Raw genomic sequence first — 14,294 nt, 5'->3', positions numbered from 1 at the left:
TAGTTTTTCTTATTTTAACTGCAATAAAGGCATATATTATTAGTATTATAAATATATGAGTTCATCGATTAATAAGTCCGTTCAAAATAATGTACGGAGGAATTGGAATTGTCTCTCAGACAGTTGTAAATGAAAGTCCGGGACTGTGCTCGTCTGTCAGCTCAGCGTTACGCGAGCGAGCCACGGCGGGTCGCTAGTTGCGATATACGAGTAAGTCACCTTCAGACGAGAACGAACCAGATCTTAATAAACATAATGACACTTTTGTAAATACACTTTGATGTTATAATGTTTATAACACAAAAATGGTTAAGCGAACATAAGCGCCTTCATTACATAACCTAATTTCCTTGTAACATATTGCTACGAATTTGAAATTTATTTAATAAAGAACAAATTTCATTTTAACTTAGTTTGCAGAATATTAAAATAATATTATCATCGATAGTCATTATACAAAGTCGCTAAAGTAACTATATTTTATAGAGCTTGGTAAGTGTACATTGAATGAGCTTGAAGTAACTATTTATAACATACCGTATTCCTGATAGGTTTTACGATGATAATTATACAAAGTATAGACCAGTTTTAGGGATTTGTCGAGCTTCATTTGGGGGCCGTCATCCAATCACCAGTTAGCAGCAATACTGCCGTATAAGCCTGTGTGGTGACATGACAAGACATTTTCAATCCCGTTGTTGGCGGCGCTTTGTAAGAAGTGGTTTGTATTTCTACTAGTGCCCGAATCTAACGCGGTGACCACTCTCTCTCACTTTTTTGTGTATTAAATCACACTTATGCTTTATATTATACAAAAAGGATGAGTTACTAGTTAGTTCTTCCCAATTAATAATTTGATACTTATATATATACTATATATATTAGTGAAAACGTAAAGGGACATTCGTAAGACATGTATAAATCAGATCCTTTCACAACACCGTTTGCGTCGGTAGCGACTACGCCCATTCGCAGTCTATAAGCAGTTAAATCACCGTCAACCTCCATAAAAAGTCCGCACAAACTCCGCTAGTTAGTGAAATTGAATTTAAATTCGATTCACAAAACTTTTGCACTCCGCAAAAAATCTTGAGATATTGTTTTCGGGGCGTTCATTTAAATTAGTTTTGTCTTCTTCCGCGATTGGATTGAAAGTTTAAATATTACGTTTGTTGTGGCAACTCCAAGGAGTCGCTTGAAATAAACGCAACTGGAAGCTAATTTAAACTTCGCAAACAGGATTCGTCGACTCAAAAACGCGCGCGGTCTCGTTACAACGAAATGCAATTTTAAATGGTTCGCTCACTTTCACGTCCAGCACTTAAAGCTGGCTTTACATATGGCCAACTTCAGTGTACCAGATATAGACAGGGGTGCGAGCGACAGAACGTCAATGACGGCTCAGATTATCTCATTAGTGTTGTAAAAGTCAAAATGCCTTTACACTGAATTATCTTTTCCAGTTAATGCACTGAGTGTACCCACGTGCGAAGTCAGCTTTACTGACACGCAACAGTGATTGTTCTCAATTTGGAAATAAAACAATATTCCTCATTTTATTATTTGTTTAAATTTTTATTAACTACTTGTCTGTGTGGTTAATGTTTTTTAAAATATTAGATTCCTAATAATAGTACAACCGCCCATAGACAAGTAAGAAATATAGCCGTTAGAAACGTAACCGCCCATAGACCTTGGAATCTAAGATGTTATGTAAATTTTGACTGTAGTTACACTGGCTCACTCATCTTTCTAACCAGAACACAACAATACTAAGTAAATTGCCGTTTGGCGTTAGAATATTGGATTAGTGGGTGGTACCTACCTACGGGCTATGGGCTTGCACAAAGCCAATAACAGATATAAGATTGAATAAAGATAAAGAATTAATGTAATCTGTCTTAGAGATAGGTCAAGATATACTCACTGTGCTAATATAATGTATATTTTAATTCATAAACGGCAAATAATACAAACAAAATATAATATAATTAAATATTAAAATCCTAACTAGTACTATAAATGAGAAAGTAAGAGTTTATATGTTTGTTTGTTTGTTATTATTTCACGTCTACGATACTCAACCGACCCTAATGAAATTTTGCATAGACGTTGTCAGGGGTTCGCGGGGTTGTCATAACCAAAGAATACGTTTCACAAATACTTTTAACACAGTAACAAAGATATTTAGAATAAAAATAGAAAGGGACCCAAAGTTGATCCGTTTTAAAGTATTCGGTAAAGTTTATTTTGATGTATTGATTAATAACCCTTCACACAACTATATCTTTAGCTGGTCGCCTAACAATATCGTTTCACGAACATACGACATTATCATATGTTAAAAATATATGACATTACACGCGATATTCCAATGAACAGTTTACGACCGTAATTCACCTCAATTAAGACCAGCCTGGTACGGGGACGGTGATTTTCTACTCATAATAACATACGAATATTTTAATTTAGATTAATTACAATTTATATAGATAATTGTATAGTAAGACTGGGTCAGCTTATGCATATATATTAATATATGTATACATTAACATGTTTAAATTTATATAATAAAGGCTGTGTGCAAGTGTCATACAACAAAATATAAATACAAACAAGAATAATATTTAAAAAAATATATCGATTTCTAAACTATGCACTAAAATTGAAAAATAATATAAGGGGCGTTTTATTAAAACTACACCGTAACTGCACACCCCTACACCGACAGCGGGAAAACACGGGAGACGAGATTTGGTCAAGGCGAAACACAATGTAAGTATATACGAGACATTGTTATCTTAGATTTATTTATATGACACAATTATAAGCTTCTTTAAGAAAAGTGTAAGCAAAGTCTTCGAACATTTACTTCATGCATCGAACGCGAACGCGAACGAATTGCACGTTCTGCCTGTGTTTGGTACAAGGCGCTCACGGAGCGTCACGAGAACTATAACGTTAATAGCCCGAATGGAATTCAGCGACCTACTTAAGACGTGCTTACAACGTTACACATTTTTTATGGCGTGACTTGCAGTGTTTGTTTCCGAGCACTAATAGTGTTTGCTCCCATTGATCGGCTGACAGCCGATCAATGGGAGCAAACACAAACAAACAGGTTAGGGCACGTAGAATGACGAGCTGTTGTGTATCACCGGGTGTATTGGATCATGTTTTATTTTCTTAAGAAAATCTTATTAAATAATAATTTAACAGTTATTATATTATTTAATAGAATGATTATAAACAAAACGACTTCCTACGTAAATATATCAACGACGATATTAAAACCGTAAATGGAAATTATTTTTTATGCAACGTTAATTTGTGAAATCGTTAAAATTTATGATGCGTTATAATTATATAAAAATAATGTGACAAAATATGAGAACGAAACATAAGTAATTCGATTCGAAAAACTAATTCATGTACATTTTTTTATAAAATTTAAATAATATTGGATTTATTTGTTTTAATGATTGTAAATAATCATTTTGTTTCATTCCAAATTAAAAAGTTGCAAAACTTCGTAAGCTTCGTAATTTATAAACAACGAATAATACTTTTCTAAATGAACTTCTCTTACAAATCCGATTCGAATCCCAGCTTGGGCTCCCATAAAAGATGCAGCTGCGGAGTCAAGTCGTATTTATGAATTCAGTTCTTAGTTTTATGAGCGGGATCGGCGAGGAGTTATTAATGTAATTGGCAAAGTTTGCGCGGACGAGCTATCCTTCGAAACGTGATTAAACACTCATGAAATAGATCGGACTAATTAATCATTTAAATACTATAATTTAACATTCATTCATTCACAGCCGGAGCTTTGATCGCACTTGCGACTTTAGTTTAAGAACAGACAGGGTGTTTGTGGAGTGTAAGAACCCTGTTTTTCGATATTTATAGATTTAAACCTATTATGGGGCATTTAGATATTTCATTTTGAGATTATATTTGTTATCATATTTTTTTTATAACACTAGCGACGAATCGATCAAATACGATATTTAGAATGTAGCGGTTCAAGAAATTTTTTACTGTAGATTAAAAAAAACAAATGTCATACCTACTTCTCAAAAAAAGAGAGGGCTTAGCCCAGCAGCGGGACCTTCACTGGCTGTTACTGAAATGTGATACACATTGGCAAGAAGCGATTGTCATGCTCACGATAACATCGTCTCCCGAGCGTCTTATATTTTCTTATATGTGTTCATTGCAGGCGGTCAGGCTTTACGCACAAGCTCATTTCACTTTTATTACTTTTATGTTTAAGTTGGAATACTTTCTAATCGATTCATTGCACAGGAAATCAGAAATCATTTTTCTTCGTGTAATACAAAACCACGAGTATGGAGTTCATTTATCAAGACGTGTTATTGATGCAAATAATATTCGATGGTGACAGTATTGGATTACGAGAGGATTCATCACACGTAAAGAAGTCGCATAACGTGGAGCGATCATCCATCACCCGCTGCGTTCGATGCTGCGTAGGTTGCGTATTCCTATTACATAGAGCAATCTCTCTAGTATATACTATATAAACAGATTAAGTTACCTGAATTTTTGGTAATTAAATTAAATTGTTATTTTAATTTAAATATTTGGAGATTTGAAATATTTAAATTTGAAATCTCCCTCTCTTTTTATCAAACAATGTTTAAGAAAATACGTCGATTGGACACTATTACCTTTTGAATCGTCAATCGTCAAAAAATAAAACAAGATTAATATAAAGCTATAATTGATTCGGAATGAAGATTCTACCGAGAAGAATACATAGCAGATAGACTATAATGTAGGTTTCCACACTAACAACTGCGAACGAAATAGTGAATGTATTAATAACATAATTGTGGCATTCATCAGTTAACTGAAACATTAAAAACTTATTTTAAGCTAAAATTAACTAAATATTAAAAAAATATGTATCGTTCAATTGTAAAACCAATACACTATTATAATATTTCGTTATATTGTTATATTTTATTTAATAACATTTATTAATAAATATATTTGACATTTATCGCAGGAATTTGATTATAAAATAAAAATATTTGTCAACCAACCAGTTGTGTAATTTTCACCTGAATCTGAATTTGAAATCTTTATTATTAGAAGACAACAAACATATTTTCAAATACTTTTTTATTTTGTTTTTAGATTACAGTTTTAAAACTTAAATTTTGGAGTAAAAGTTAAAATGGTGACAAAAGGGATGTTGTTTTTTGGCCCAGAGAACTGTAGTTGCAATTTAACGTTGAAATGCTTGCATTCGTTCCTCTACCTTCGACGCGGTTATGATCAGTACAGCTGTAGCTAATTTTAGATTGTAAATATTTAGTTAAATCCTCAATTTCACTCGCCCTGAATCGTGACCTTTAGGGACTACTTCTCATTCAACTTCACTATCGTTTCTTAATGTAATTTCAAGACTCGTACCTCGTCCCTGTTATTTCCTTTGGCTATATTATATTTCTTATAAAATATTTCTAGCAACTTTAAGGAAAGCAGGTACATAGATCCCTGCAGGCATGTACTATATATACGTCAATAGTACCCAAAAGAAAAGATTTATTCCTTTGAGAAATCTCAGACCTCCTTTAGATTCCGCATGAGCCTCAAAACTCTGAGTTCCGAGTATGCAAAGTCTCAGTTGTCTCACTCAAAGAGATATCTGAATGACCACATTATTTTAAACTCGAAAGAATAATTCATCTCATTTATTATTCTTCTTCGTACTAACTTTGCGTAAGTTACATTAATACGCTTCAAAATTTTTGCAAGATCTGTACTTTTTAAGTGTTATACTAATTTAAAAATTCTTATTTGAAGTCGTAATGCTATTAAAGTTACCAGCACCAACTTTGGAATTCGTCTAATTCAGGTCTAGTGAGTTTCTGGTTTGATGAAAGGCAAAACAAAAAAAAAATCCAATGTTACCAGTTGTCGAGAATAAAGCTATGGTTTTAATGTTTCGTGAAACTCGACATTTCAACAATGCTGGCAGGCAACGTCTCTCTCAGAAGAGACCGACATGTGGCAGGCAAACTTCAAAAGCCTCGTACGGGGATACAGAGACCCACGGTTATTACAGAAACATACTTTTTCAGAAACGTTACTAGGTATTTAATATCACTTTTTATCTGTATTTATTATTTATACATATTAATCACACATAGACACAATAGCGTATCAATGGACTGTCGTTTGTATGTATACCATTATGTGTCAGTTACACCGTTAGTTCCAATTTCTTTTTTTATATCTAGTTTATCCAATCTCTTCGGAATGTAACCGACAACGTCGTTTTATTGCAAGATAGGACAAATTATACGTATATCTTGGAATTTATATATATATTTGCAATCTTCAATGGCAGCATTGAAGATTGCAAAATGAAAACTGGCAGGAAGGCTGACCTTAGGCCTTAAGTTAACTAAGCCCAATTCAAAAATGGCAAATATATGTTTTCAAGATTATTCATTATTCATAAATTATTAACGGAAATATTGAATTACATTTTTCAACTAAGTAATGTTTTAACATGATCATCATAGGTGATTTCGCATTCAGAGTGAATGAGTCGAGGCTAATGTGACACTAGAATGTAAATCGGCGCGGCGCTACATCGAGTTGATTGGCCCTAATTGCATCAGAGAACGTTGCATCACAACAGCGCTCCGTGGTCCAGCGCAAGCTCTGTTACTGTACACTGCGCGTTAGTTATTCTATGCTTTGGCCTCAACAAATATTATATTATTGCAGGGATACAGGATTGCGGGGATGAATCTCAAAACCCTACAAACAACTCACTCGCTCAAAACCAAAGTGTACGTCAAAGCTCACCTTGTTTGTATTTGTCTTCTGTTTAATTATTATTTTTCGTTTTTGTTAAATTTCTCTTCAGGTTCTAAACACAATATAAATATAATTAACGCTATTGTTCCGTGCCGCTCCATTGTAGTACAATACACGTTTCACTGAAATAAAAACGGAAGCAAATTCATTGTATTAAAGAGAACTACCGAGAGAGGAATGCGAAATGCTAGTTAAATCTTCGAGTCTTATACAAATTTATTTTAACGCGTTTTCTTTTATTTTAACGGTTTATTTTAACGTGTTCTCGTGCAAATGTAAGGAAGCCGCGAAGGTAGCAAGTTTGAAACAACAAAATAACAAGAATATTCTATTGTGTATTTTAGTTTTCGGCCTACCTATGTTATATTCTCTGTTCGTGCACGGTGTGCGGGTCGACTCTGACTCCATGGGCTATTAATAACTGTGGTCCCTACTTTAGCAAAGTCGAGTCGAGTCGTAAATAATAAAATATTCATTTAGCAATAACGTCGTTACAGATGTCCACGGCCGGTGGTAGACTCTTTCCATCAGGTAAGCGTCCAGCACGTTTGCATGTATTACACAAAATAAAACTTTTTTTTCGATTACTATACTCTTATATAGGAATACATCGTGTCTCCTAAATGAGCTAAATAGTTATCGCTTAAAATGTGTCTCCGAGATATCAAAGGCCTTGTACCCAAGCGACAGAACGAAACCACAAATTTTCAAGTCTCACGTCATAAATATTTAAAGCATCCGCAATCGCTCCTGAAGGGCGTGTAGCTGCGGTGTTGCGGGCGCAACTACAAACTGAGCCGAGTGCGTAGTTCTGAGGCCACATACTTCACTGGAAGTCCCCTCGCCGTGATAACCGCCACTAAATTACGCCAAGGACTTTAGGGCCACGAAAATTATGTTCAACAATGTTATGTTTTCACACTTGATAGTGTTGTCTCGAAAAGGTCTCGCCTCACAGAGCGTACTTCTAAAATATTCAACTTTAACTAGACGTTATAAACTATAAAAATATAATTTATTCAAGTAGGCTCTAATAAGCAAAATAAATCAAATTTAAAGTTACAAATAAATCGTAATTAGATTCTATCGAATAGAGGCCGGCGAGAAATTCAGTAAATACTATTTTTTATCAATCACCAATCAAGTTTACTATTAAATGGAATACCTTACCTCAGAAAGGATGTATTATAATCACATCTCGACAAGAAGCTTTCCGACTTCTCCGAGGCGCGGGAGCCATAAAATAACTAATAAAGTCAATAACTTGTAAATAACTTTATTGGTTCGGCCCGGAGCTTAAGAGCTAATCACTATACCAACGGCAGTCACCAGGTTTTTAATAATAATCAACAGTCACTTAAAATTAATTTGATTGATAAGATAATTTTTATGTCTTTATTGTAATTCCGCATACTCCGGGGTCCACGTGAAGGTCACCGAGGGCGCGGCTCGTTTTAATGCATATAAAAATTGCAGTCGACTGTCGTGGCATATACATATACACACGTGTATTGTTTCGTAATAAACGTGATATTACTTTAATTTGTTTAATTTGAATGTTGGTATCTATTCATTCAGTACATGAAATTAAATTTAACCTTTGCCTACATTAAAACCACGCTGTGACAGCAGACAAGGGTCAGATTGGATCTAAATGTCTTATATCGTCTGCTCCTAGACGTAACTCGATGTTTTCTGACACGAAGATAGGTCATGAATTATACAGATAAACGAAAAATCGTTCGACGTTTAATTCATGTCTACTCAAATATGCCTTTGGCGCCTCTGATTAGCATAACTGCGGCAATAAAGGCGACGTCACGTACACATAGTAATGCAATTAATAGCGCGACGGCAAGAGCGCATGTGATGTGCGCTCGATGGCACTCGATTACCATGTCAAAGAGCTGCGGCGTCCTGGCCGCTACAAATCCTACACTGGACTTGCCTACAATATCCAACGTGTCCCAAAGTAATATTATGTAGTTCCTACTGGATTTTTGAGTTTATATATGGCAATATGGTTGGAGAGTGTTCTATTTATTGTAATTTATTTATACTTAAGTACCTAATTTTTTTGATATCTTATGTAGATAAATATTTAACAGGAGCGAATTTATACAAAATAATTGTAAAACTGTAACATTAACTTGCTTTAAAGTAATTATTATCAAGTAATTATAATGTGTTTTGCCAAAAGTAAGACCGAAATGTTTAAAATATCGTGTTTTTAAATCATTGAATAAACCTCAATATGATAATAATATCATTTCGATTTTGCTTCCTCGGCACTCCTGTTACCGTAACACAAATTTATTGATATAGTTTTACACAACGTACACAATACTCTTTAAAATATTGTGTCTCGAGGGCACTTGACATACTGATACATATTAAAATTTTCAACTCTTACAAATAATTCAACGGAGAATTGCTTAGTAAAACACGAACTATAGTGTAGAAATACATTAAATCAACAGAAGCAATTGATATATTCGGCGAACGAATCAGTCCTGAACACACACATACACAAAACTGCTCACACCGCGCTCTGCTAATGCAATTATGCTAAGAAACAAGATTAACCACCGTGCCACTGTTGTCGCAATCGCAAAGCATTGAACATGCGCATATGCAAGTGCATGTTAAGTCGAGTGTCGACGACATTCCTGTAAGTGTCCGATTGTAAATCACAGCCGACCTCCGCAACGCCCTCGTTTCCCCGCCTGTGACAGATTGTTGCGGTGCCGGAGACTATACGGAGGATTTGTCAAGAACTTACTTGTTTAGTTACCCGCTAAGCGAGCTCTGCAAACTGTTTGTGTTAAACTTTACTCAGCTAATAAATAATAATGAACAACAACTGTGTCTTTAAGTGTCGTTGTAAGGAATTCATAAGTATGCGAATTGTTTATTTGTATCCTTGCCTATTATTGCTGGTATTTCCTTGATAAATATTTCCTTTCTAAGGCGCAGCCATTTCATGGGCAGTTTATGCACCAGAGCATTTAATCAATTTTTGTTTAAAAAAACAAAGGCTTATTGTGCTTGGCCTAATATTATGAATAGATTTTATTACTAAATAAAATGAAAATAAAAGTCAACATCTTGTTCCTATTTATCAATTTTATTTTTCTTTCCCTTCCAACAATTTTTTTTTTCAATTAATGCAATAATAATTCTTATTCGAGAGGACCGACTGTGACTTTTTATTTTCAATGTGTGGTATCATCCAATTAGTCGCTACTTTATAACGCACGCAAATGCATCTTCAAGTTTTTGTTATATTTTAGAATTCAAGCTCATGCTTAAAACTTCTGATGATGAGTCTGAAGTCTGATGACTTTCTTCTTTTGATTGACTCGATTGTAAAAAAAGATGTAAACGTATATTTGTAATTTAATGAAGCCCCGGGGAAATTCCTCGTTAGGAATTTGGTCTTATACGGAATATATGTACTTTACTCCTTGTTCCTTGCAAACAGCTCTAACAATGCTAATTAATATTTATTTTCAGCAAGAGCAGACCAACTCTAAAATGGGAAATGAGGTTCGTTATTTTATGAAAACTCGAGGGTGCAAACACACGTAGCTAACGACCCGACTTACGTGTAAAATTGACTCCAATTTTTGAAATATAGAAACTTATATTTGTTTTTATTAATTATTCATTTAAATCGGAAACTTTCAGTCAAGTGTTTCCACAAGGTGGTTAAGGGAACCACCTTTACGAAAATATTTTAAAATGTCTCTAGACATTGATGAGGGAACATTTAAAAATATGTTTGAATTTATTTATTTATTTTTTGTGAGTATCATATATATTAGTAAATAGATCTCTTTTGCTTTTGTTAAATCTTGAATTCTGAAATTGTTTTTTATCTTTATTATATTTTTTATACAATGTATTGAAACGTTCCATTAAAAAAAAAATTTTTACTTCATTGTCTCTTAATTACATTTTCTTGTTATAAGCGATCTACAAGATTATGATCCGAGACAGATTGGACTGATTAATTTTAGTTTCACGATCGTACACAAGAAATAATACGCATTTCGCGTACATCGCATACGCGACAGTCGCTTAACATAACTTCTGCGTGTAGGGAGCTCGTGAGCAAAATTTCTTTATAATTTGTTCATTTGTACATTATAAATACTGACTGCTATAGTGACAGATGATAGTGTCATAACTAAGTATTTTCAATTCATAGCTCTTTGAATTTGTAAAAAAACGCTGATCTTCAGAATCCTGAGACCGAGATGTTATTTATTCTGTATATCGGAGGTAGTCTCGAGAAAGGGTCTCATATAAAGTAATCAGTATCGGTCGACCTTAGAACATGTGTAAACGGTACGGTGCGGTACGTCGATCTATTTATTACTGTGTGTTTGTAAATATCTTATCTTTTAGGGTAATCAAATGGCTCGTACATTATATATTTAGACGATTCTTCCGTAACATTTATGTAACATCGTGTAATCTGCCATCTGCGGCGGTCGCGGCTTCACTTGAATACTGATTCGCTTGCTGATGTAAATATCAATTGTATCTAATGTCCCTTTCACGTCTGCTTTTTGGAAAATCTGTATGAAATTAAGCTCGACAAAGAAATATTTAAATTAATAAGATATTTTAGCAGAAAAATTGAATTAAAATGAACCGCTAGAGTAATAATGGCAAAACTTACGAAAGTCGTGACATTAAGTGAAAGAGTCGAGATGGCCCAGTGGTTAGAACCCGTGAATCTTAACTGAGCACGGCGCGTTCGACATTCAAACATCTTTTTTTTATGAAAAATATTATTTATGAATTATTGACGCAGACGGTTTTAATTCAATTCGTCTTTGCATAATTCCAAGCCATTGGAAATAATCTTACGTTAAATTAAATGTTGCAATATGATAATTATAAAGAGCTTGTAAGTGTAGAAATCCTGATTTTATGTATTAGGATTATAAATGTCATAAAATAACAATATATTTTAAGGGTAAAGTTATAATTATCTATTATTATGACAATACTTAAGCTTTTGTTTAATTTATTTAATTGAATATCAATTTCACTCGAAGTGCGGTAGAAATTAGTGAGAGTGGTGTGGGTTCAATCGCGGGTAATGAGGCCCGACCGTAAACAACACGTCTTGTGCCGTTAGCGCGATTTACAAGCGGACCCTGAATATATAGACTAGTTGTGGTGAACACGACCCCATGAACGGAGAAGACTTATGAGCCCTTAAGTTACGAATAATATAAATAGTATAGTAAACAGGATAGGAAACGTGTGCAATATACTAAGTAGCTTTTATGTTAAGATAATAGCTGTAATGTCGGGCTGATGAAAAAGTCTAATAAAATGATCTCTGGTTGGCGTGGTTGGTGGATGCTTGCCTTTCACGCCGAAGGTTGTGGGTTCGATTCCTACCCAGGACAGATATTTGTGAGCATGAACATGTCTGTTTGTCCTGAGTCTGGGTGTAATTATCTATATAAGTGTGTATTTACAAAAGAAAAATAGTATCTGTAGTAGTATATCAGTTGTCTGGTTTCCATAGTACAAGCTCTGTACAAGCTTAATTTGGGATCAGATGGCCGTGTGAGAAAAATGTCCCAGGATATTAAAAAAAATAAAATTAATCTCTTAAGAATAAAATGTTAAAAAAGCTAATCTCAATGATTATTCAACCGCGCACGAGAAATGTGTACAAGTGTTTCCGGTAACACAGGCGATCTCTATTCTCTCACTCTCATAACCGGGCGCTAGAAATGGCTTTATGTCCTTTCCGAGTATTCTGGATAAGGATCGAAGAAGGTCATAACAATTGCATTCATAGAGAATTCCGCCGTTCATATAAGACGCTAACTTATAAAACTGCGGGAACTTAACTGTTTCCTGTTATTGCATTTAGTGACGTATGAAAATACTATTTGCTCATTCAAATTTGCACACCAAAATAAAAATTACTACGCCGAGCAATACCATTACTTGATTATCATCTGAGAGCCAATCTAATAATTATTGTTTGATTCGCTACAAAAATGTTATAAAGTTATTAGAATCGAGCTCTGACGAAACTATTACGAGTGTTTAGAGACACCAGCAGATACCAGTCTGAATCCAACCCAACGAAATTCTCTTCAAAGTCTTATCTTATTTAGAGTTCTGTTGTGAAAACAATCAACGATCGGTCTAAATGTTTTTTTCATTAGCTGCTTACACAAGTTGTAATAGTATTGGTTTTTTTGTGGCGTAGTTAAAATATAATTATAATAGATAAATGACTTGCGCATTACTTTTATAATGTGCAGCCGAATAGTTATATAATTTCAATATATTCCTTTCAAGAGGTTATTGTATAGATCTCTTCAAAGCATTCATCAATAATTTGCTCCAAAGCGAGCCGTTAATGAACCGAGCGTCGGTTTTCGTGAATCCACCGCAACTACACGTTTCAGAGCTCTTGTTTACGATCTCTCGAAACCTCCGAGTCGGCAAACCAGACGTTCCCTCCGCATTACTCAAACTAGCGGCACCGCCAATAAAGCACTGTATTTACTACGACAACATTATTATACAAGCACCAAATATTATCATTAAAAACTAACCTTTTGTCGTAATAAATTGAATTCACAATGAAACACGTAGCGCCCCATGCGTTGCTCGTCATACAACAATATAAACAATAGCGGATACGGAACAATCTGTCGATGCTCTCGAGCAGTAACAATGTTTTATGGAATAAGAGTCTCTCGTAAGGATTTAGATGTTGATGCACTCTAGTGAAGTAGTCTTACGGCGGCGGAGCATTCTCGATACGGAATTCTGAAATAAGATGGCTCTCCATTTGTTCGAGTGCTTTTAAAATCCAAATATAAGTGAAGCGCTCGCGTTTTGCGATAAGTAGGTGAACTTCGTGTTATTCAATTAGGAAGAGGGGTGGCAGGTCTTCGGGAAACGAAGAGCTTAAGACACGAAAATAAGGCGCCGACCGTTCGAAACGTTAATTACTAGAATTGTCTGCGAGCACTCGGAACGATCGGAACTAGTATCGATTTAATTCCAGTTTTCCTGTTTTTGTTGTACGCTGTTTGCTAGTGCAGGTTACGGTACGAGTATGCAGCTCGAATTGCAGCTAAGTTGGCCCGGTAGCGGTGCCAGGTCACAAACACGCGGCGGCGGGCGAGGCGTCGCGTGCAAATCAATCAGGCGTCGATGGCGCACCTGACGCCCGCCACTCACGACAGAGCGCGATAAACGACCTGCACGCGCCGTCGGCCTCGACAGCCACGCGACGAGCGCCCGGCAAAAATATGTTGCTTGATAGTCTCAGCGCACAATGCTTATAAACCTTGGTGGGAGTGGGTCTGCTATGTGTTATAATTGTTTATTTTCATGTCATTTTAATCGCTGCAGTAAAGTTATTAGAACTG

The sequence above is a fragment of the Nymphalis io genome, chromosome 4, assembly GCF_905147045.1.
Source record: "Nymphalis io chromosome 4, ilAglIoxx1.1, whole genome shotgun sequence".
Classification (NCBI taxonomy): domain Eukaryota; kingdom Metazoa; phylum Arthropoda; class Insecta; order Lepidoptera; family Nymphalidae; genus Nymphalis; species Nymphalis io.
This window is presented reverse-complemented; position numbering follows the sequence as displayed.